Raw genomic sequence first — 23,164 nt, 5'->3', positions numbered from 1 at the left:
CAGTCGCGGAATAAAAGCAAGCAGCAAATTGATGTTCTCATTTAAAAGTCTTTCCTGGCCTGTGAGTGCCCTGGGCCTACAAAGGTAAAAGAAGCCTGACGTCAAAGGAACTGGGCATTCTGGAGGTTCCTGGGCAGACCTGAGACTCCAGAGAAAGTAGGAAGAGAAGGCAGATTTTCAGGAAAGGTTGAAGCCAGTGTCAGTTAATGACGGCAGTGTTCGTTTCTGTTTGTATACCTTTAACAGCCTAAAAATGGGGCTTCGGACACAATACCTTTCCTAAATGAAACCAATGCCTGCTTCGTTACAGGCACATGGTACGTACTGTGGGTGACATCCAGCCCCCTTCAGTTTTCCAGAGTCTTTCCTGGGGTCTTGCTTGGCTCAGGGCCACTGGGACACAACCCACCTGATGACACCAGGGTGTGTCAAGCCTGTGGTCAAGGTTCACACGTCTGTGTGTGCCACGACCACTGCGGAGGGGAAAGATTTCATCCGCACAACATCCCGCCCTCAGCAGAGACTTGGAAAACCAGGAACCCGATAGTCCTTAGTCAGGAAGACTGAAAGGCTCCCCAACAGGCAAGGCCACTCCATTTTACTACACAATACCATACCTACTGACATGGTTTCTCCCTGTGCCCCATTGCTAACATTTCTCCTTCAAGTTGGCATGCCAAGTAAAGCACAGTGAAAAATGTCCGAGTTCCGCGTTGCTCTTAGCAACATCTATGAGTCTGAGCTTCTAACCTCCTTGCCTATAGAACAGTGCCTGAAGGAAGAACTGGCAGTGTTCATTGGCATCGGAATTGCCCGCGATTTTTCCCTTTTCAGCAATTATTTAAGTGCTCCAAAAGCATTATTTCTTTACTGTTTTCAAGGCAAGATAGAAGGAGAGGTTAATCTTGTGTAGAATTTCCTCTGCTTTCAAGTTCCAGGTTGGGGGTGTAAAGAGGTTTGATAGAGAAGAACCGCAGCTGCCCAGGCCTGACTGCAGGAGAAAGCAAAGTGGCTGGGGACGGGGTGTGGAGTGCAGGTGGTCTCCCCTCTCCTCCATCAGGGTCAGGAATGTGTCTCTCCTTTACTGGACCCATTGCCCTCCCTGGATGGCTGTACCGTTTAGGGAGGCCTGTGCTGACAATACAGGTGCAGTTCGAAAGAAATTCCATTAAAGTGGGCAGTGGGGAGAAAAGGGGAATTCTGTCATGAAACATAAAACCTAAAATACTGTCTGGTCAAAACCTAGACAGCCTATATAAGGTCCATGAGAGCTCGGAGACCCTGCTTCTGACGCCTGGGTGGGGAGCTGAGGGGTGGGGCCGTGAACAGGGTCTCAGCCCAGCCAGGAAGAAGGTGGCTGCCTCTGCAGGGACGGGCACTGCAGCGTGGGGGGCAGACGTGATGAAGGCAAGGACTTTCCCACTGACCATGCAAAATCTTCACGAAGTCAGGGTCTGTCCACGATCTAAAGATCGAGACCTCATGTTGAGTTCTGAGGTAAAATGGGAAAACAATTTTAACAGTACAGTGAAGTTTCCTGCCAATAAGCAAACGCTTCCGCTCTCCGCTCAGCTACAGAAACATCTGGGAGCTCCAGGGAGGAGGCAGAGGAGCACAGGCGCTCCCAGTGTGGGCCGCGCTCAGGAGTCCCTGCACAATGGCAGTGACACTGCTTCGTGAAATGGACACCCTATGGGATGGAAAACAGTGAGAGGGAAGCCACGGCATTCAGAAGCAATAATCACAGAACGTTTCTGTGCTTTCCACGGCTCCCTCAACATCTGCCTCCACTTCCAAGTCAATCGAGGCAGCCTGTTTATGTGGAGCTTTGAGATGACACATAAACTTTGCTGACCCTAGAACGACACCCTTTCCACATTTAAAGCAATTTTCGTGTCAATGATTGTGCCGTTAACCTTCCAGGGTCATTCCAATATTTTCTGAGAAATTGGCTGCTTTTGGGATTTTCTTAGAATGCCATGTGTTTCATTTTTGTGCAGAGCAGACGACAGGCAAGGCATTCCAACACGACTTCAGTCGAGTTAACTAATTCCTGTCAAGGGAAGTGAAGGGTTGGGATTCAGAGAGCCCGTAAAGCCCAGAGATTTTCCTTTTTCCAAAACAGAAAAAACAAAACATGCTGTGTGGTTTTGCAACCGGGCAAGTTTCGAAATATTTTGAAGCTTTCTGCTTTGCCAAGTATTTCATAAAAAAACTATTTTCTTTTTGTTTCATGCCAAAAAATGTCACCCCCAAATATTTTTTCCCATATCTGGTCACATGTCCAGGATTTTTTCTTTCCTAAGAATAAATAATTTTTCTGGGTTATAAAAATGCCACTTGCTCTATCAGATTAAACATATCTTTATATAGAAAAAGCATCTGAAACATTCCCCAAGTGGGTCTAAGAGAGGAGTCTTAGTACAATTTTGTTAAATTAATTTTGATTAAATATTAGGCCTTGAATTCTTTCTGCGACTATCACAAAGTTCGGGCTTATTTTGTTACACTTTCAATTTTCCCTTTTTTCACTATCCACATACTGTTTCCTTTTATTAGAAAGCATTCAAGAAGAACTGATTTCTGTGTTTGACCAAAATAATAAGTTGGAAATAATACCAGGGCAAGGGAGCCCTCTCTCTGGGCTCCATTCTCTATTTGCATAGTTAACTGGTGTTAGAAGGTTCGGCTGTCAGGGACTCAAGAACTCTAGCATCAAAAAAGTGTGAACTTGCCAATGAGCTGTCAAGGTTCCTAGCAGGTGACTAACAGCTGAGAGCTGACTTGTCTCCATCCTGGTGCTCTGCTGATCTTGCTGCTGGGTAAAGCAGGGGCACGCAGGAACACTGAAAAATGGCAATTTGTATGGGTTGGACTGGCATTTTCTTTTTTACCAGTTAAAATGGTAATTACACTCACAAAGTCAAAAAGCTGAATAAATGGTCTTAGAGTTGGAAATACGGGGCAAAACAAAACACAGGTTTGAAAAAGCAATAATAGCTATACACCTAAAATGTGGAAAATGTTCATAAAGAAATGAATTGTAGGGCGTTAGCTCTGGCAAAACCACCAAAGGCCTGGAGGGATTAATACGCAATAGATTTGAAAGTTAACACTGGGCAACTTGAAATGCATGTATGTGTTATTGATGTTTAGCTAATCATTGTAAGTAAATCTACTGGAAGCAAAAAGCATTCGAAGTTGATGTTATTGCTAGTTTGCAGGGTGATTCTGAAAGTCTGTGTGTTTGTCGGTGCATGAGGGGATGTGTGTACTGAGGTATGTGTTCAGGCTGGGGGCTTCTGGTCCTTTAGAAACGGTTCCCTCGACACTTCCTGGTTTCCAAATCTTCATCACTCTTTTAAAAATCTAAACATGCAGGTTTATTTTATATGGAGAACACATTGCTATGAGGAGAGGTGACATTTCAGAAACCGCGCATGGCACTGATTCTGAAATGCCACCAAGTTCTTCAGAATATACCCAAAGTCTCTCAAAGATTAATGATACACTAAGAAACTGCAGGACGCGGCAAATTTTGTTGCTTGTCTTCAACTCACTGTCACGCTGCCACAAATCGAACCTAATAACATTTCCATCCCTCTCCCATCTTATGATTGCATGACCCTTCTCCCTCATGCACAGGGAAACTGTTATTTATGTTGTGAAAATATCAAGCATCTCCAAACACTTACGTTTTGTGGAGCCAGGTCTCCCATGGTAAAATGAGAGAGGCCAACACGGTGAGTTTGCTTCCTAGGAACGGTAAATCAGCATCGCAATGCCCTCAAACCAGAAATAATACCCTTCGTTTGCTGCAACTGGTTTAGTATCAGTGCTATAAAAAATAGATGATGGAAAACCGGAGCCCTTGACAGAAATGCAAGTCTGCTGTGTGTGGCTTGTGCAGGAATGGAGCAGAAAGAAGAGGTGGTCTTGTCTACACATCATACTTGGGCTTCTCCCATGCTGACACGCGGAAGCACGTGCACAGTGGACACACGCTGTCAGGACATTCATCCCTGCTGGCATGTAAATGGCAGGGAGCTCAACAGCTAGAATTCAAGTGGCACAGAAACTTGAGCCTGTGGAATATCACTGTGGAGTGGGCAGGTCAAGTTCTTTACAGTGCTCTTTGCTTTTGCAAAGAGGTAATTTCCAACTCAAGAATGCTCTGTGGCTTTGGCGTCAAGAAAGCTGAAAGTCGGTGAAACAGAGCCTTGAAGGTCATCCAGTCTGCGCTGCAGCAGGAAGTGCATGTTGGGAGTCCCAGATGCAAAACAGGCAGCTCAGCCCAACATTAACTCAGACCTGCGCTAACTCAGCCCGGCGCTAACTCGGCCCGGCACTAACTCGGCCCTGCACCAACTCAGACCAGCACTAACTCAGCCCAGCACCAACTCAGATCGGCACCAACTCAGCCCAGCACCAACTCAGATCAGCACCAACTCAGATCAGCACCAACTCAGCCCAGCACCAACTCAGATCAGCACTAACTCAGCCCAGCACTAACTCAGCCCAGCACCAACTCAGCCCAGCACCAACTCAGACCAGCACCAACTCAGATCAGCACCAACTCAGCCCAGCACTAACTCAGCCCAGCACCAACTCAAATCAGCACCAACTCAGACCAGCACCAACTCAGACCAGCACTAACTCAGCCCAGCACCAACTCAGCCCAGCACCAACTCAGCCCAGCACTAACTCAGATCAGCATCAACTCAGCCCAGCACCAACTCAACCCAGCACCAACTCAGCCCAGCACTAACTCAGATCAGCACCAACTCAGCCCAGCACCAACTCAGCCCAGCACCAAGTCACCCCAGCACTAACTCAGCCCAGCACTAATTCAGATCAGCACCAATTTGAACCAGCACTAACTCAGACCAGCACCAACTCAGACCAGCACCAACTCAAACCAGCACCAACTCAGCCCAGCACTAACTCAGCCCAGCACTATCTCAGCCCAGCACCAACTCAGCCCGGCACTAACTCAGCCCAGCACCAACTCAGCCCAGCACCAACTCAGACCAGCACTAACTCAGATCAGCACCAATTTGAACCAGCACTAACTCAGACCAGCACCAACTCAGACCAGCACCAACTCAAACCAGCACCAATTCAGCCCAGTACCAACTCAGCCCAGCACCAATTCAGCCTAGCGTGCACTGATCCTCTGGCATAAACTCAGACTCCGAAAATGTGTAGAGAAATTCTAACCAAAATTTGCAAAATTAGGACCTGTGGTCAGTACCTTGACTAAATATGACTCTGTCTATGAACACAAGTTGGCATAATGTAACGTAAGACAGTAAAGACAGGCATCATTAGAAACCTTTAGCATTATGTCAGAAAGGGCAAGAGGACTCAAGTAGAAGAAAAGCAGAGAGAGTAACAGAGGGACATGTATGAAAAGTACTTTTTGCTTCTTCAGTCCTGCGATTGCATTAGGAGCAGAGGTCAGGCCAGAGAGCTGCCCTCTCCTCACTTTCCTTCTTTCTCTCTGTTTTTTGTTTTTTTTTTTTTGAAGGGGAGTCTTGCTGTGTCGCCTAGGCTGGAGTGCAGTGGTACGATCTCGGCTCACTGCAACCTCCACCTGCCAGGTTCAAGAGATTCTCCTGCCTCAGCCTCCCAAGCTAATTTTTATATTTTTAGTAGAGATAGGGTTTCACGGTGTTGGCCAGGCTGGTCTCAAACTCCTGACCTCAAGTGATCTGCCCACCTCGGCCTCCCAAAGTGCTGAGATTACAGGCGTGAGCCACCGCGCCCGGCCTCTCCTCAGTTTTCATCACATACTCCTGCTCTTCTGGCCCTCCTTCGACACAGCAGCAGGGGCTACATAAAATAAATTAATATACATTTTTTTAAAAGTATCTGCTTTACTTCTGGTCCATTACATTGGACATACCCAGCCAGAAATCATACACTGGCTGGTTTCCAGGAGCCAACTTGAATGTTTGGCCTTTGAGGTAAGTATTAAGGTGCTCGTGGCCTCCCGCCCCACGGGTCCTCCACTCACTGACCCGGCCTGTATCTCAACGCCTACATTTCCCAACCGTTCGTGTTTGATACAGATGCTGGTCCTGCCAAGGCTGGAGGCCCTCCCCATCTGCTGACTTTCCTTTCTCTGAAATCGGCATCTTGGCTCCCCTGCATTATTTCCGATTGGACTTGTCTCTCTGGCTTGTTTTCTCTGCTAATTCTGATGAAGACGATAATCTTTAGCTCTCAGGGGCCAGCCCTGACTCCAACAGTTCGGGGGTAGTGTTCAAACAACCCTTGAGAATCTTATTTTTCAAGCCTGTTGGCTGGCACTTTAGGGCTAAAGCAAGCGGTGAATTTAAAAAAAAAAAAAAAAAAAAAAAAAAAGCAAAAACAACTGGCCTAAGTAAACATATGCACCCAGGAGCACGACTCTGCAGACAGACTGCCTGGCTTTGAATCTCACCGCCACCATTGATTGGCCGCTTAACCTTGCATATCACAAGATGGGAATAATAATGGCACCTACTTCATAGATTGCTTTTTAACTCTCCCATCCATTTGTTCATTCCTTCAGTAAATATCCATCAGGCACCTACAACTTCCCAGATGTATGGATCCAGAAACGTCCAGCACCGATTAAGAGACCACAGCCTTGTGGATTTTCCATTCCAGGGCATTTTTCTTCAAGGATCCAATGAGATATCCCCCTAAACTCTACATCATAGAGCCTTTGACACAGTAACACTCACATGCCATTAGCTGTTATCACAGTAACAAACATAAACTTTTAGCAAAGGTTTTAACTAAATGAGGTGAGAATCATAAATAAAGATATATTTGCTGTGGTGAAAAGGAGAGAAAATGTAGGGAAGTCAGGGAAGAGGAATATTTGCTAAAATCGTTTATGAATCCGACACAGTAGATTCTGGGCGTGTCCTAAGCTTTGACCTGTGCTATTTGATGTGGGATTTGCACACCTGGGAGGCATGAGCTTCTGAAGTTCAGACTGTCTGCACACTCTCTGACACACTCCACAGCTGCACAACCTGCAGCATGAGTCAGCACCATCCTAACCTCTAAAGAGCCCGGCAGGCACAGCGACCGACCTCCCAGGCCTTTGGGCGTGGTGGGGACCAGCTGGTTTCCTGGAGAGGCATCTCCTTTACGCCATCTGTGAAAGCAACCCAGATCTAAGCCTCCGATCTGAAGGTCAGAAAGCGGGTAAGGTTGAGGTTCCGGAGTGCTACCTTATCAGATACCTTGTGCTTTTTAAATTATATTTTTACAATAATTTCCATTTATTATTTTTTTCATGGTATCCTAGTGAGGTAGGCTAGCTTGACAACATGCTGCTTAGGGGAAGTTTGCTGTTGATAAGTCTTTTGAGTTCACTAAATTTTGGTGCAGCATGAAAACCCAGACTGTTTTCAACTCTCTCTTTGGCACACCTGCTTGATTCCTGATAGTGCTATTAATTTTGCACAGATTTCCCAATTTGCTCCCCAGTTGCTCCCTGGGATGGTGAAGAACAAATAGCCCTTCGGAAGCAAAAGCAGTCTCAAACCAGGCTGAGTTTTGTGATGGCTTCTTCCACATTGTCCTTCAGTGCCGAGGATGAAAACATAGAGCTAAAAACTGTGATACACAATCACTGGGTGTGTACACAGAAAGGAGATTTGCCACCTCCTTTCCGTGTACACACCCAGTAGCTTAGAACTCTGGTTAGCTTCAAAATCTATTCGGTCACATAGTCACATTGCATTCCCCTCCCCAACTCCCACAGATTCTACACGAGAGACGGTTTAGGTAGTAAATGAGTGGAAGGACAGGGCAAACTAAGATTCCGATGATGAGCCCCTCCTCCTCCTCCTGATCCAGATGATTTCCTCCTCCTCTTCCTCCTCTGCTGGTTCTTTTTTCTCCTTCTTCTTATTCCTCCTCCTCCTCCTTTTTCCTCTTCTTCTTTCTCCTTTCCTCCTCCTCCTCCTTCTATCTTCTGTCCTCCTCCTCCTCTTCCTTCTCCTCCTTCTTCTCCTCCTTCTTCTTCTTCCTCCTCCTTCTTCTCCTTCCTCCTCCTTCTTCTCCTTCTCCTTTTTCTTTCTCCTCTTCTTTCTCCTCCTTCTTCTCCTTCCTCTTCTTCTTTCTCCTCCTCTTCCTCCTCCTCCTTCTCCTCCTTCTTCTTCCTCCTCCTCCTCCTCCTTCTCCTTCTCCTTCTTCTTTCTCCTCTTCTTTCTCCTCCTTCTTCTCCTTCTCCTTCTTCTTTCTCCTCCTCTTCCTCCTCCTCCTTCTCCTCCTTCTTCTTCCTCCTCCTCCTCCTTCTTCTCCTTCTTCTTTCTCCTCTTCTTTCTCCTCCTTCTTCTCCTTCTCCTTCTTCTTCCTCCTCCTCCTTCTTCTCCTTCTCCTTCTTCTTCCTCCTCCTCTTCTGCTTCCCCTCACCTTTCCCCTTTCCCTCTTCTTTCATTTCTCCTTTCTTCCCCATTCTCCTCCTTCTCCCCCTTCCTTTCCTCCTCTTCTTCCACTTTCCCCTTTCTCTTCTCCCCCTCCTCCACATTTTCCTCTTCTTCCTCCTCCTTCCCTTCTCTCTTTTTCTGTTATTTGATCTCCAATTTTCACTTCCTAAAATTTCATATGGTTGGATGCTATTATAATTATTCAATTACACAATGATTACATGTGGGCTGGTGGTTTTGAAACAATGTACCCCATTGTATGCGTTATTGCATTCATGTGGAACTTGAAACTGTAGGAGGTCCATGCAGGCTTTTCCAGGGTCCCCAAGAGTACTTTGTGGGTTTTGGATCTAGGTTTCTGTTTCACTAAATCAGCATGTTACTCTAGTCTATAGTGTACTGTCGGGCTAGAAATAGTCCATTGACTATTTTAGACTCTGCATCATGAAAGGATATCTATGGTTTTGGTTGAATTTCATAGGAGAATATTGATAAGTTATCATTGTTTAGATCAATAATCTTCTTCAGCTCAAATCAAACAATGAAGTGATGTTATCTTGCAAACTGTGCAGATAGGCGGTGGCACTAATGATTCTGCCACATCGGATTAATCTTTGAATTTTCAGAATCTCAGAATGAGAACTTTCCACAAAGTCAAAACCGTTTGGTGGACTGACAGTGTCCGAGTCCACCAAATGGTCCAACATTCAGAGATGAAATCATATCATGACATAAGAAGCCTAATGGAATGAATGGCCACCAAGGATTAAAGACCAGGCTGCAAAAATCTGGCTCCTACCATTCAGACTTGCCTGAAATTGTGAAACATGGTTTTCCCCTTCACCCTAGGGAAGACCCTTCGGCAAAGGCCCATTCACTAAGGGCGAGCCTTCCTTTGGATCGGGGGCTCAGAAGGGAGAGTCATATTGAAGTCACCCAAACTGTTCTTTGCCCCGGCTGCCCGCTGACTTTGTTAGGCAGCTGGTGCTCAGGAGAGGGTAAAGAAAGCAGAGGACACTTGTGGGCTGGCTCAGGGATGGAGAGTACCTGGCCGTTCTCCCTGTGTGATGCAGGTGGCTTGTTCTGAGACGGGTGGGCATACAGGCAGTGAGCACATCTCCATTGCAGCTGGGGAAGGTTGATGTGGGACTAATCAGGGATGGAGAGGGAGGGGCTGCTGCAAAGATGCCTGAGCAGGTGCTGTCAGCGGGGACTAGGGAAGCAGACTCTCTATCCAGGAGTGCATGCCGGTGGTAGGGGCAGCACCAACCCCAACGTGGCCAGTAAGAACACAGACTAGGCCTCCCAGATGCCTCCCGCAAGTAAGGAGAGATCAGGGACTGCTCCAATTTTTGGCTTTCGTATTTTTTAGACAGATGTCTTGAAAAATGTCTGCTGCACTTGCATTAAGAATTAATTAATCATGGTCCAGACTTATGCTCAGGTAGACAAGGAGGACTGGAGCCACGGTGGGCTCTGTCCAACCTCACATTGCATCTTCCTCATAGCACCTGTGCACCCAAGGTGCAGATCCTGATTTGATGGTGACCTATTACAAATTTCCTTAGACTGCAAGCAATCACACTATACTTAATAGCTCTATTTAGTAGAATACTTAGATTAATTCTTGGAGAGAATTTAAATTTAAATATTATTTCCACAGCTAAAAGACAAAAATAGCAATAGACAAATGTACTCTCTTTTTCGTTTTCTTTAACTGATATATTTCATTTTTAAGCCTATCTACCCGCTCTTCCGATTTGAAGACATCCTTCGGGCTGTGTGGGGATGAAAGCCTGTGTGACTGATCACTGCAGTGACTACCTCTTGGCCATGACCGTTACTGCCATTTTGGCCTCTCTGAAAAGTGAGGCAGCCTCAGCCCTCACAGATACGTTTTCTGTTCATATTTTGGTTCTCTCTACAAAAAGAGAAGCAAACGATGTCACCAAAGTCCTAACTATATCCTCCCACTCTGTGATCCACAGAAAACGAAGCAGCAGAAGAAATAATAGAGGGAATAACAAAATGACAGAAGCACAGAGGGAAAAGTAGCAGGTGGCTTTTCATCAGGGCGGCCTTTGGGTAAGATTTACAGGAGACAATGTTTTCTCTGCACCTCTGGGGCTTGAAAGGTTATGGAAAGAGGACTCAATAGTGACAGAATTCAAACACTCACAGTTGTGACTCAAAGTCCTCCCCGGACATCACCATAACGCATGGTCTTAGCGGTGTTTTTCAGAAGGGCGATGGATTTCTATGGATCCACGTTGTCTCTTTTATCTGGTTAGAGTTTCTTTTTTTTCTTCCTTTTGTTCTTTTTTGAGACGGAGTCTCACTCTGTTGCCCAGGCTGGAGTGCAGTGGCACCATCTCGGCTCACTGCAAGCTCCGCCTCCTGGGTTCAAGCAATTCTCCTGCCTCAGCCTTCCGAGTAGCTGGGACTAGAGGTGTGCACCACCATGCCTGGCTAATTTTTGTATTTTTAGTAGAGACGGGGTTTCACCATGTTGGCCAGGCTGGTCTCCAACTCCTGACCTCAAGTGATCCTCCCGCCTCGGCTTCCCAAAGTGCTGGGATAACAGGTGTGGGCCACTGCACCCAGCCTTATCTGGTTAGAGTTTCTTAGGTGGGAATGGAGTTAGTGGTCCCAGGCCAGGCCAAGTTAGGACAAGCTGAGACATGCATCCTGCGGCTGACATATGGTGAGGAATAACCAAGCAAAATATTCTTGTGTGAGGCTTTAACTCTGTGAGAAACCACCACATTATGAAGAGACTTTCTTCTCCCATCAACCAGGTTTTCCACCAAATTTGTTGCAGCCTTGTTACGGGCTGAGTTCTGCCCTCTCAAATTCATATATCGAAGGACTGGCCCCCTAGGACCTCAGAATGGGCCTGTGCTCTGTATTTGAAGACAGGGACTTTAAAGAGGGAAATAAGTTAAACTGAGGTCATTAGGGTGGACCTTAATCCAATCTAGCTGGTGTCCTTTAAAAGAAGAGTGTCGGGCATGGTGGCTCACGCCTATAATCCCAGCACTTTGGGAGGCTGAGGAGGGCGGATCATAAGGTCAGGAGTTTGAGACCAGCCTGGCCAACATGGTGAAACCCTGTCTCTACTAAAAATCCAAAAATTAGCCGGGCCTGGTGGCACATGCCTGTAGTCCCAACTGCTCGGGAGGCTGAGGCAGGAGAATCGTTTGAACCTGGGAGGCAGAAGTTGCAGTGAGCCGAGATCACGCTACTGCACTCTAGCCTGGCAACAGAGAGACTTGTATCAAAAAAAAAAGAAGAAATTTGGACACCCAAAAGAGACACCAGACACCAGGGATGCGTTCATAGAGGAAAGGCCATGTGAGGTCACAAGCAAGAAGGTGGCCGTCGGCAAGACAAGGAGGGAGGCTTCAGAAGAAACCAGACCTGCCGTCACCTTGATCTTAGACTTCAGGCCTCCAGAACTTTGAGAAATAAATTTCTGCCATCCAAGCCACCAGTCTGTGGTACTTTGTACCCCAGCAGACTAATAAAACCTGCAGGCTTTAAACGATGAACACGGGGATGCGACTTTATTGTAGGACCAGTAATTTGAATTTCTTGCAAGTGCTTGAGTGTAAGCATTAGTCAATAGTCAGTGATCTGACTGGAAAGAAGTGGAGGGCATGAGTTCACGGCAGTGTGCTCAGGGTACCTGGCTCCTCTGTGAAGAGCCCCATAGAAGACAAGGCACTCTGGCCCTGTCTCGGGGCAGCGGAAGCTTCCAGGACACCACCGTCACTCATCTCTTGCTGCTGTCCACCATGGCCCCGGACAGATGAGTCAGGCGCATGGTGGTCAGGGCCGTGGTTTCTCCTCATCGTACCCCAGCCTGCACAACTCCGTGCCTGGAGTGGTAAAAAGTTGGCCTTTGCTCATGGTGGCTCATGCCTGTAATCCCAGCACTTTGGGAGGCCGCGGTGGGCACATCCCGAGGTGAGGAGCTCAAGCGCAGCCTGGGCAACACAGTGAAACCCTGTCTCTACTGAAAATACAAAAAATTAGCTGGGTGTGGTGGAGGGTGCTGGTAATCCTAGCTACTCGGAAGGCTGAGGTGGGAGAATCGCTTGAACCTGGGAGGCAGAGGTTGCAATGAGCTGAGATTGTACCACTGCACTCTAGCCTGGGTAACAGAGTGAGACTCAGTCTCAAAAAAAAAAAAAAATAAATTGGTCTTTGCTGCTTCCACAGATGCTCACATTTCTCCCCGGCTCATTTTAAGCTGTGCTGAAATCTGGTAACAAAGCTTGCTTTTATTTAAGGTACATTTTGTAAGTTTTCGGGTGGCCCACTCTAAGGTAGAGAGGCCTGCTTTTGGTGACTTGCCTTGGAACTAGAAAATTAGCATCTAGCTGTACCATATCTGGGCCTGTGACCCTGGCCTCATCGGTTAGGGCTGGGCTTTCCTGAAGTAAGCTGCAGCCCAGGGCCTCGGTGTGCGAGGAGTGCAGTTGCTGTGTGTGACTGGCTCTGTTATCAGAAGCCCCAAGTATTCTCCAGGGAAACTTTTTAATCATGCTGCTTTTGATTTAGGCAATATGTTCTTGAAAATATTTTCATAGTCTAGTCTCCATCAATCTTATTCTTCCATACTGACATCTGCTTCCAGAATTTGCAGTAAGGTGAGTTGGGAAGTAGGGCCCTGAAATCTTGAAGGACTGCCTAAGACCCCCACACACAGAAGCAAAGCAACCTCCACAGGATGCCAGCTTAGCAAGGGAGGGCTCATGGGCAATTTTAAGGACCTCAACACTGATGCTGAGAGAAGGTGTGTTATGGATTTTGCATCTGCAGTTTTGACATTAGTGGCATTTTACGCATAAATAAGGTTGATATGTTAACCACCTCAAAATAATTTTCCTGTTCAATTAGATTTTGTTAGTGAACTCATTCATCAGTTTGAAGAGTTCAAGTAGTCTACTGAAAAATGATCGCTAAATCTGGCTTATGATTAGAACTGGTTTACATTTTGCCTTTGGCAAGTGGAGGATTTCCCTAGGCTGTTTCTGGAGCCTCATGTATCGATGAGCTTCTGTGCCCTACTCCAAGAAGCATCTTTCCACCTGAGAATGAGGGGCCCCACTTACAATATTCTTGGAAGAGGACCTGGGGAAGAATGCAGGAGGACTCCAAGTTAAGATGGTGTTCAAACTCAGCATGGCAGAAAGTACCCAAAAAGATGTTTAGAAGTATGGCTTGGCTTGCTGCTGCTATGGCTTAAAAAATAAAAAAAAAAGGTTACAGCAAGAACCTTTTAGGGATCTCCACAGCCACCAGTAGGGCTCGGCAGGCACACTGCCCCAGCTAACCACGGGAGTGGTACTTAGGGAGGGCTGGGATAGGGATGCTGCTCCAGGCCACCTGGGAGGGAGAGAGGTGCAGGGACAGTTGGTATAAAAGCAACTGGGGACTGGGATTGCCACAGCCCAACAGCCTGATGATGGCTTGAGGTTGTTGCCAAGAGCAGCTCCTAGGAACTGCTCCTGCTCTGAGTCACCCTCTGCGAACAGCAGAGGCTGTCAGAGAAGATTTAATTGTTTTGATCTTCCTGCCTTCTTGATATCCCATTGAGAGTCACCCTTCAGGGAGAAGCAGATAGAGTCGTCATTTTGTATTAAGCAACGACAAGAAAGAAAGAAAGCTTTTAAGATGAAATCTTGATGGGATTGGAAATCAATTAATCAATCACACAGACCTTTGATTCCTGGTCATTCTGACTCAGAATTGCAGGCGTAAGTGTGCAAGATCGTATTACCTTAGGGCACATGGGTTTTAGACCAGCAGAATTTTATGGAGAGAAGAAACAGTAACGATACATTAGTTCAATGTATGCATGAGTGTATGAGGTAATAATTTTGGTGCAAGAGCAGAATGGGCCAGATAGGCCAGTTTGCCAGGAGTGCATAGATCTAATGAAATAGTTTCAGTTGCTCATTTAGAGAAAACAAATGCAGAAAGAGCGACCAAAGCTCTTCATGCAACCAAAGAGAGAAAATGCATGCTGACTAAACGTATACCCGTTAGGCTCCATATTAACAAAAATGAGAAGTTATTCTTTGGGGCCTTTTGCTGTCCTGCTGCCCTGTCGTGGTGCTATGGCTTTGTTTTCCATCTACAAACACCAAACACTGGGAGGCTGGTTGCTAAGAGAACTAATTGGGGAAATAATTAACTGTTCAAATCTCCCCACTTATATGGATACATGCAAATACCACCCTCTGATCAGACCAGTATGTTGTGGAGAGTCCACTACCTGCAGTGTACTAAAGCTGGATGCCGGCGCGTCCCACAGACCCAGGTTAGCACCCCTGCCCTGCCACTCACTAGACATGTGACTCACGGCAAGTTCTTAAGAACTCTCTCGAAACTATTCCTCGCGGGCGAAAAGGAAAGGATGACAAAGCATGATTTTTTAAGTGTCACTGTGTGTACCAATTATGAACAAATTGTAAAATCCTGCTTCATTTCATCACCATCAAACCACAGGCTGAAATTCGCTCATAATCCAATAACACTGTCTGTTTGGAAACAGTGGAAACAGGAAGAACTGAGAGCAGATCTGCATTCAGGATCCACGCGGCTGAAATCACAGGTGTGAAAAGACTCTCACACATTCTGTAGCATTATAGTACCCATCAGAGTGTAACAGCTCAGATTATTAGCACGCTCTGTTCCAGTGTCCCAGCCATACTGCACCACAGAAAGCTCTGCATGCTGCTGTGCAGTCCCCAGCATCTGATCTTTCCTGAAGTTTATTGATTAAGCTGGTGCACTCCTTACCCCGTTATTTGGTACCATACTGAAAACACATTAACTAATTCTAAAGTAACAAACAAGCACCACTTTCAACCACTATTGCTAGTTTGAGAATAAAATGCTCCCTTTGGTGCAATGATTAGTGCTCATGAGTGTCAGATAATTTGAATAAGAAAACGGGACTCTTTACTTAGATTTTTGGCTTTCATTTACATTTGGAAAGTTGGGGGTAAGGTACAAGCTGCTTTGGAACACTTATTTCTACTCCCTGCCCTTTTGATATCATTTCTCTCTCTTCTCCTTGACCTTAGGTGGGTATTGGAACTCAAATTACATGAGCAAATAGCATTCAAATTTACAGGATATAAAGGCACTTTAGGGATGCAAAAAAAAAAAATTTACAATATAGTTTCTGTCTCAAAAAGTTTATTGCCTTGTTTGGGGAGACAAAACATACCACAAGAAAAGTTCATGATACAGGATTTAAACAAGGGCTCAACAAATCATAGAGGAATTGTTATAGAACATGGGTTCTTCCATTAAATGCTAAAGGAATGCTCTCAGCTCTAAATACTAAAAAAAAAAAAAAAAAAAAGAGAGAGAGAGAGAAATTCAGGAACTTCCCAGGTAGGATTCAGGTGAAGGACAGGCATGAAGTGAACTTTCTGAGAAGCGTAAGAGAGAGAGAGAAATTCAGGAACTGTCCGGGTAGGATTGAGGTGAAGGACAGGGACGAAGTGAACTTTTGAGAAGCATGTAGGTGGCTAAGTCAGTTTGGATGTTAGGAACTTCACTGAGAATCAAGAGATGAGGAAGGCCAATGGCAAACCGAAATGAGACAGGCTGAGACAAAGCGAGATGAGATGAGATAAAGCGAGATGACAGAAGTTTGGTGATCATCTTGGACATTTTGCTAAATTAAGTGGCAAAGGAGCAAGAAACAGGTATCATTAGGAAAAGGCATCCCCTGACCAAGCTTGATGAGGGCAGATTGACTACTGATTCTAGCATGAGAGGGAGGTGCAGGAGAGGCAGCTGCTCAGTAGGTCCTCAGAAGACGGTGAAGGCACCACTCTGAATAGTGTAGATAAATACTGACCACAACAGACACAGAATGTGTGTGTGTGCACACGTGCACATGAACGTAAGAGGCTAGGGCGTCAGAGGGGAGAGGAAATACAGGGAGAAAGGAAGTCAAAGAAAGATGCCTGACATTCCACAGGAGAAGGTTCTGCACAGGAGCAATCGGGACAACAAACTCCAAGATGCATTGGAGAGGGGTTTTTGCTAGACAGTCAGCATCGCAAACAAGCAGAGTACCTTTGCATTAAGGTGCGATTTAAAAATATGTTATTATCTAAGATAGTGGTGCTCCACCATGGTGATTTTGCTCCCCAGGGAACATTTGACAACCGGGAGATAGGTTTGGTTGCCACAACTGGCAGTGGAGGTGGGGGTGCTAACTGCCATCGTGTGGGTAGAGGACAGAGATGCTGCTAAACACCCAACAGCATGCAAGAGGATCCCACGACAAAGAATGGCCTGGCTCCAGATGTCAATGGTACCAAGGTTGAGAAACCAAATTCAGAGGATCTCAGGGAAAACAGAAAAATATCTCAAAAATAAACGACATTACTCAGTATTGTACAGTTGACAAATGTTAACATTGTGCATTTATTTAAAACAAATGTGAGCAACAATTTTTTTTTTGCCATAGTTTTATCTGTATTTCTTTTCTTTTTATTTTCTTTTTCTTTTTTTTATTATTATACTTTAAGTTCTAGGGTACATGTGCATAACGTGCAGGTTTGTTACATATGTGTACTTGTGCCATGTTGGTGTGCTGCACCCATCAACTCGTCAGCACCCATCAACTCATCATTTACATCAGGTATAACTCCCAGTGCAATCTCTCCCCCCTCCCCCCTCCCCATGATAGGCCCCGGTGTGTGATGTTCCCCTTCCCGAGTCCAAGTGATCTCATTGTTCAGTTCCCACCTATGAGTGAGAACATGCGGTGTTTGGTTTTCTGTTCTTGCGATAGTTTGCTGAGAATGATGGTTTCCAGCTGCATTTATTACTGTAGTTAGAATTTTTAAATATGTACATATGGTGCAGCAGACTTTTAAAAGGATATATTCAGCTTCATCACCCTTTTTTTTTAAAAAAACTGAAATGAGGCCGGGCGCGGTGGCTCAAGCCTGTAATCCCAGCACTTTGGGAGGCCGAGACGGGCGCATCACGAGGTCAGGAGATCGAGACCATCCTGGCTGACATGGTGAAACCCCGTCTCTACTAAAAAATACAAAAACTTAGCCGGGCGAGGTGGCGGACGCCTGTAGTCCCAGCTACTCGGGAGGCTGAGGCAGGAGAATGGCGTAAACCCAGGAGGTGGAGCTTGCAATGAGCTGAGATCCGGCCACTGCACTCCAGCCTGGGCGACAGAGCGAGACTCCGTCTCAAAAAAAAAAAAATAAAATAAAATAAAAAATAAAAAATAAAAAAACTGAAATGACTTCTGTCAAAATTATGCCGATGGAAAGCAATGATATACTAAGCAGAGTCCTTTACAGAAAGAATTCAGATATAACGAGTGGAAAACAACCTTAAAGAAGACTGAAAGAAGCGACAGCTTAATGAAACCCAGCTACTGGTTCCATTTTATATTTATCTTTCCAAACTGCTAATGAATTCTGACCCACTTAGTCATGACAAAATATATATCCTGAAGAATCTGTATCCCTTTTGAGGTACTTAATGGATGTTTAGCAGGCAAGAAAATATGGCATGCCTGTTGTACATAATATTTGATCCTTAAATGGACATTAATATGCCACATTTAGAGTACTGGGGAGATGCTAGCCAAATATTTAAAGCGGCTACTAAGATGAAAGACATTCCACAAGGAGGAAACTGATCTCAGAACTAGTTACCACAGCCATGAGGACTTCATGGCCGCTACAGCACATTAGCCACAAACAATTTCCATCCGGGGAAGTGCATTTCATGCAGCTACTGAGGCATAATAAATATTTGATCCTAATTGGACCTAATGATGAATTTCAATTCTGTATTCACCTTTCTTTTGTAGGACACCAACACATAAATATAAAAAATAAAAAAGGTTTTGGGGAACATTTTTCATTTCCTTAAGTCATTGAATAATGATGAATTGCCTGGGAGGCTCTTTGAGAAGACAGATGAGGCTAAAAAGTTGTTGGGAGAATTAGAAATTGCATAAGGATTCAATGCAAAATACTTTGTAAAAAGAAATTTTAACTTCCTTGTTTAACTTATTTTAATTCATTGAGAAATTAAAGGTAAAATATACTTTATAAAAATATAATCTGGCAAACTTTAATTTGGGTACCAATTTGGAATTCGATTAAACAGGTTCAAGTCTATTTTTATAGATTATAAAAATGCTCCTTTCAGATAAAGTAAACAAGATGATTTTGTTTTGGGAGTTAAAAGAATAAATGTCTGTGCATCCTTTAGTCTCAATAGAATAGCTCTTATTCTATTAGTAGGCAGAAATGTTTAAGCAGTACGTCCAAAAGACATACACGTAACTTAAATGCTTTTAAATGGAATAGAAAAGTTTAATTCTCTGGTGTTTTTTCTTGTATTCTTTCAAAATCATAGCACCAATGGATGTCAGTTTCTAACATTATTCACCTATCTTTTTAAAAATTTACCCCTGAATGCTTATACACTGCTGGTGGAGATGTAAATTAGGTCAACCATTGTGGAAAGCATTTGGTGATTTCTGAAAGAACTTAAAACAGAACTACCATTGACCCAGTAAGTCCGTTATTGGGTATAGACCTAAAGGAATATATATCATTTTATCATAAAGACACACGCACACATATATTCATTGCAGCATCATTCACAATAGCAAAGACATGGAATCAACATAAATGCTCATCAGTGGTAGACTTGATAAACAAGATGTGGTATATACACACCATGGAATACCATGCAGCCATAAAAAAGGACAAGATCATGTCCTTTGCAGCAACATGGATGGAGCTAGAGGCCATTTCCTAAGCAAACTAACACAGGAACAGAAAACCAAACAGTACATATTCTCACTTACAAGTGGGAGCTAAACATTGAGTACATATGGGCACAAAGAAGGGAATAACAGACACCACGGCCTACTTGAGGGTGGAAGGTGGGAGGAGGTGAGGACTGAAAAACTACCTATCAAGTACTATGCTTATTACCTGGGTCATGAAATAATCTGCACACAAAACCCCCATAACACACAGTAACCCCTGTGACATGCAATCAATCTACCTAGATAACAAACCTGCACATGTACCCCGAACTTAAAATAAAAGTTAAAAAAATGATAAAAATAGAAAGTTTACCCTTGACAACATGTTTCATATATAATCACTAAATCTACTAAGGCACATTTGCATATTATATTACAGAGTCTGGTAGCTCCACAGTTTCTCCATCTGTGTACAGTTGGCCAACTACCGAAACCCACATCTTCCAAATCCTAGTGGCTTAACAACGGAAAAGCGAACATCCAGTGTAGCTCAGGGCAACTCAGTGGAATGTGTGTGTCGGGGGGTGAGGGCTGGCAGGGGGCTCTGTTCTAAGCAGCCATTTAGAAATGAGGCTCCTTGAAACTTAGTCCACCATACCATGGGGTCTCAGAGTCCTTCACATCCCCTGAGTCTAGCTGTTGGCTGAAAGGAGTGAGAATGTACTGGATCAGGTATAGGCTTCATTAGGCAGACCCGGAAGGGCAATACATCGCTTCTACCAGCCAGAAATTGTCATGTGATTCCTTCTAACTGCAGAGGAGGCTGAGGAATGTAATCTACCTGTGTGCCCAGGAGGAAGGGAAATGGGCTTTGTGAAAATGAGCAGCATTATCTCTGCCAAACTGGCAGGAAAAAACCCACCAATGTCATAGCTTTCTATGCTTGAGAGATGTACCACCAATGACCAATTCTCTGCCCTTGGCAGAGTGCTGATTGGAAATAAGGCTTTGGACAGGGCCAATATTAGGCTATGTCAAGATGACCAGCATGTGTCCTGGCAAGCTGACAACAGACTCTGTCAAACGTCAGCAAGGCCAGACTACCCTCCTGGTCTTCCAGGCAATCATGCTCCTCTTCCCACTCTGGGACTGACACCTTTGCTTCCCATTGCAATTACAGCCAATTTACTAAAAAGAGTTGACTAGTGTCACTTGCATTTTCACCTGAATAAGGGAAGAGTCACTGTCACTTGGAATGTGACCATAGACTCCACTATCCTTAGACTACATCAGAATTACGCTCCTTTAAACTATTTGGAGGTAAAAGTCACAAGAAAATAATAGGCATCAGAAACATACACAAATGTGAGATGTTTGGCATGGAAGACAGTTTTCTACTCATCAAATACACAACTTGAAAGTTGGTATAAATATCAGATCCTGAATCATGCCAGCCACATTTTTACTGGCAGGCATAGCAAGAGATAGCACAGTGAAAATTCTCATAGAGGTTGGAAGTAGCAACAAGTCTTGAAAACTCATTTGACTATCAAGGAGGGCTAGACCACACATTAACGCAGACCACAAAGGCTAAAGGTCTCACTTAGACTCTCTTATCATTCGCATTTAGAACCAGAAGAATAATCACATTCATTCTTTCAAGACTTTCCTTTTAATTATACATAAGAAAGGAAATGTCTTTTCATTCCTCATATCTCACTTGGCATAAAATCTAATGTTTGTTCATCTCACTTATCTTAATCCCATACCTCCTCATGTTTATTAGAAGAAAAAATATAACTCTGCATATCAGAAAACAGATCTGAAGTAAATACCAGTTAAAATGCAAAACAAAAAGCAAAAGAGGTCCCAGATTTTTATAAATGTTGTTTTATAGAAACCATAAGATTAAGGCAACTTGATTTGAAACAAGTGAAGACATCCAAGAATTTTAATAGTATGCAAGTGATTTGGACTGGTGGTTGGCAGCATTGACATTAAATCAGCTGAATTTTCATTGACAGCTCATTAGAAAGATGTTCCAAGAATATCAAATAGAAGATGCTCAACAGAAGCTCTTCTCCAGGCAGTTCATAATTGTTACTTAATTTATGTCATTGCAAGTCATGACTCAGAACACACAACTCTGTAAAATTTAAAGATTTTTATAAATCACATGAAAAATTTCCCCTTAGTATAGCTATAATTTTGCTGTGTATGTCACATGGATTTTTAATTACATTTTCCAAACACTAAGGCCATCAATTTGATAAGGAGAATATTTCACAAAATTCGCTCTTCTGTTCTAGGATCTTGGTTCTAGGTAACTCATTCTCCAGAATGAAATCATATCAGTCAGTTCCCAAAAGAAAAAAAATATTTAAGCCACCTAAAAACTCAAGTACTATTCAATGTTGATTATGTCTGGATCTTTACATCATCTTAACTATATGGTCAGTCTATAAAAATTTATCTGTACGTATGCTTACAGGTGATATGTTATATAAGTAACATCCAGAGCTGGATCCTGAAGCGGGCTTCCATTTTTTTTTTTTGACATTTGTATTTTAATAAAGGACAATAAAAGCCATATTACAGTCAACTGTTAAAGCTTTCTTTCTTTTTTTTTTTTTTTAATTCTGTAGTATAACAAAAGCAGTTCAGGGTTTTTTCTGAACAAATGATTCCTCGGTCTTTCCCGTGTCACGCTCCTAAAACAACTAAAACAACCCTCTACGTCTAATCAGTTACCTAAGATGTCGAGTGGCAAGTCTTTCACATTTGCTGCTTATAATTCCTAAATGGTTCATATTGAGTATTTTCATTTCTGGGTAAGGGAAAAAGCATTTTGGTCCATTAATTCACCCACTCGCTCCTGGAGGACATTAACCAGTTCTGCTATTACAAAGACGTGAGTGCCATCATGTCTTGAATGATGAACTTTGCAGGCTTCCATTTTTTCTCACTTTGGGATGGTTTTCTCGTCGAGTTGCCTGGAAAAGCAGGAAGCACACCGTCCACTGTGGGGGTTCCTGGTCCAGCAGAAGACTTTCAGATATTGTCAGGTTTAGTCCACTTCTTTGAATCTCAGTGGCTTTTATTATGACATAAGATATTTAGATGATGCAAGCCCCTTCAAGAAACATTATTTTATAAACAGAAACATTCAGTTGTGTGGCCATTTCATAATTAGCTTCCGAAATGGACAGGAACGGCACCTACGTGAAGAAGGTAGAGCAGGGCAAAATGCCTTTACTGCTTTTCAAATTTGGATTTCTGAGTAGGAAACACAACTAAACCTCCTATCAATTTTTAGTCTTTACCTGTACATTTCTAACTTTTAGAGATTTTTGTTAATGTTCCTTTCTCTTGTTAACTTTGTATTTGATATTTAAGACACTTTAGAAACGAACGCCTGAATAACATAATTTCATGGTATTAAAATAGCATTTATCATTAAGACCCCTCGCTTTGTCCCAGCATCACAATTCCGGTTGAAGAGTTAGTCCGTGTCTTGGGAAATTAAACCACTGTCTCAACTCCTTCCAGGTGACACAGGAAGCCATGGAGGCATGACGGCCTAGCAGACAGAAGCCTAGGCGGTCTGGATTGTTCCATGGTGGGGGACATACCACAGGGAAGAGGGTTTACATTAGTTCAGCAATTTCAAGTTCTTAAAACATCTGCTTTCTCCAGAGCTAGATCTATACAACCGGATGGAGAGGATTGGGCTTAGGTGTCTTGTAAAATTTAAAGATGAGTTCCCCAATGGCAGCTTTCCTGTTTTACTCCTGTTATTGGACTATTTGCAAGCAATTGCTGATACAATCTGGTGAGCCACTGATGGGATTGAGTGTAAGAAATGGAGACTGCTATAGATTGTTAACACAGAGGCTGATGGCCAGACTACTGTATATTTTGTTTATCTAGAGTT

The 23,164-nt window shown here is 44.0% G+C and overlaps 1 protein-coding gene across 48 annotated transcripts in view; it reads right to left on the bottom strand.

The window, feature by feature from the left end:
* Positions 1–23,164, bottom strand: part of LOC105466558 (sorbin and SH3 domain containing 2) — a 379,599-nt gene that overhangs the window by 156,129 nt on the left and 200,306 nt on the right. For 2 of the 48 annotated variants that reach the window (XM_011715525.3, XM_071092721.1), the window contains exon 1: positions 618–6,320. The exons of the other annotated variants lie outside the window; for them this stretch is intronic. The gene's annotated coding sequence lies outside the window, so the exon portion shown is untranslated. Of the gene's footprint in view, positions 1–617; positions 6,321–23,164 lie in introns of those variants that run through there. 48 annotated transcript variants of the gene reach the window in all.

This window comes from Macaca nemestrina, chromosome 3 (genome assembly GCF_043159975.1).
Source record: "Macaca nemestrina isolate mMacNem1 chromosome 3, mMacNem.hap1, whole genome shotgun sequence".
In the NCBI taxonomy this organism is placed as follows: Eukaryota; Metazoa; Chordata; class Mammalia; order Primates; family Cercopithecidae; genus Macaca; species Macaca nemestrina.
This window is presented reverse-complemented; position numbering and strand designations above follow the sequence as displayed.